Consider the following 2,586-nt stretch of genomic DNA (forward strand, 5'->3'; position numbering starts at 1 on the left):
TTTTCTTCCCATATTATTTTGAGAATTATATTTCGATATTAAAGTGACACTGTATAGAAACCCACCGCATAAGTAATTGAATAGAGGTTGGATCTATCATTCAAGATAATAAAAAAGAAAAGATAGGACTCAATAGCATCATTTTTGGTCCTTTGGAACGAGAATTTTTGCCTGTTTAAATATTTTTAGAGTAGCTAAAGACGATTTCAGATAAAGTTGAAAGATCATTTCTTTAATTGGTTAAAGTTGAGAGACAATTTCTACAGTTTTCTCGTTTAGTTTCTCATATTTGCCCCTTGATTCAGTCTCATGTACGTGAAACGTAACCCATTTTGATGGAAGTTTTAATGGAGTTGACAAAAATGACCATAATTGTAGGTTTTGATGAGTTAAGGTACCAATAGTCATGAATTTTTAGTTGAGAGACCATTAATCCAATTGGGTTAAGATTGAGGGACTATTGCTACAATTTTCTCTATTAAATTAGGATCCATGCACATAGAAGAGGAAAAGTACGTAGCTAGAAAATGAAATTTCCACAATCTTACAATAAACAACCTAACAACTCTACAAGCTACTCGAAGCTAAAGGCAATCAACTCAACGGGGCAAAAACAACATAAAATTGTTTCTAAGGAAGAAGAAAAAGGCATATCCCGAAAACCCAAAGCCTCAGTATGCAGGTACCCAAAGCCTCAGTAGGCCATATATGTTCCTGATCACATTCCTTTCCTCTTGGTGCTTTCTTCGTTAAGGAAATCGAGCAAGACAGAGCTTTTGCATTTTGGGCAGTTTGGATCCAATTCAGATAGCATGACATACATGAGGCACCGAGGACACCCTGCAAGCACCCTCGCCTTGGCTTCGGGCCTGCTCAGGCAATGCATCGTCTCATCGTCTGGTTCTGACGACACGTATGAGCTGCGGTCGATTAACATGTCCGAGGATGACTCGGAGGCATTTGAGGTGTCAATTGGTGATGAGTTAGCACTTGGAGGAGACAGATTTAGCTTCAATTCAAGCTTTGGACTACTACTTCCTCTTCTGCTCATCTTTGTCTCTCTCCTTTTTTAATATCTGAAAACCTCCCCACCTGTCGAAAACCCTAAGAAATTAGTATACAAAGACACTAATCAGCCCATAAATTATTAACATATAGATGTACATAATAAATAAACGTCTTACCTGGAGAAAGATAAAGAAAATTAGAAAAATTTAGGGAGTCACTACAATGGTTTGGAGAAGATATGGTGAAGGTAAAACCAGCTATATATAGTAGTTTAAGAGGGAGGGAAGACTTCGGGTGAACAATCAACAAACATATGTGGTTGGTGTTCTACAATTGGACCTCTAAGGCCAAGCATTTAAGAGGGACGGAAGACTTTGGGGCCAACTGTAATGGTTAATTAGTTTTTTTTTTTTTTTTGGAAATTAAGGAACGGAGAATAAAGTGAATGAGTGGAAGAGAGTATACAGAAAATTAAAATACACTTGTTTGAATACAGAAATTGGTATAATATATGAATTGCATTTAAAAAACATAAAGATAGATACCTACATGTTTGCTGGAAGGAAGTGAATTGCCAGCATATAATGTGTATTCTCAATTATCTAGGCTGGTGGGATTTGGTGTGTGTATTTAAAAGGGAACTTTAACGAAAAGCACCCGGTACTGTTCACTTTAACGAAAAACCATATTTTTACACTAAAAAGTCAATCCTGGTACTATTCACTTTACCCTTTATTTTGTCCTTATCATTAAAACTCAAAGTTTTCAAACCCTTTTCATTAGTTTTCCTTATTTAAAATCACAGGAAAAAAACATAATTAAAATAAATTCATACCTATCCATATATTCTTTCTCGTACCTACAGCTTCTTCAATTGTTTTTAATCTATATTTGGAGGGAAATTAAAAAATTTGGATTAATATTTTAACACATTAGAGAATGCTTTTTAAAAAAAAAAAATAAAAGAATTAAAAAAATAAAAAAAAACACACATCGATATTTATGATGAAGAATTCCAGTATCAAGCAAAAGATGGAATCTAAAATTCCCGTACAGTTTAAGGATTAACCGAAAAAAGCTACACGCAAGGGCTTGATCATCGGGTATTAAAAAAGAGAATGTTTATAATTAGATTGTTGCAATCCTTGATTAATTAGTAACGTGGTTGTATAAATCTTTATATGATTTTATAATATTTTTTAGATGTCGTGGCTTATTTTAATTTGACAGGGGAGAGAGGGGGCGCACGGCAAAGAGAGAGTAGGGAGAGAGAGATGTGTTCGTAGGATTGTGTAGAGGATGTGTTTTTCCTCTAAAAAGTGTCTTTATTTATAGTAATAAGGGAGGTCATAATCCTTCTCCTCTAAGGAATACAAGTCCTAATAGGGAAGAATAACTAGTATTAAATCTAATATAGGATTTACACAATCACACTTAAATACAATGTTTATAACACTCCCCTTAAGTGTGTAAATACTCGAGTAGATTTTGCATCATGTAGAGTTAAGGAAGTCGACTCATTGACACTGATTTTAGGAACAAGTTAGTCTCAAAGTAAAGTAGGAACTTGCATATCGA

General features: G+C 34.5%; 1 long non-coding RNA gene across 1 annotated transcript; it reads right to left on the minus strand.

Moving 5' to 3' along the window:
* Positions 1-458: 458 nt before the first annotated feature.
* Positions 459-1,323, minus strand: LOC114819559 (uncharacterized). Its single transcript, XR_003766855.2, has 2 exons — positions 1,185-1,323; positions 459-1,092 (listed from the first exon to the last, which is right to left on the minus strand). It is a non-coding gene; the product is annotated as an uncharacterized lncRNA (long non-coding RNA).
* Positions 1,324-2,586: the final 1,263 nt, after the last annotated feature.

Source organism: Malus domestica, chromosome 11 (assembly GCF_042453785.1).
Source record: "Malus domestica chromosome 11, GDT2T_hap1".
Taxonomy (NCBI): domain Eukaryota; kingdom Viridiplantae; phylum Streptophyta; class Magnoliopsida; order Rosales; family Rosaceae; genus Malus; species Malus domestica.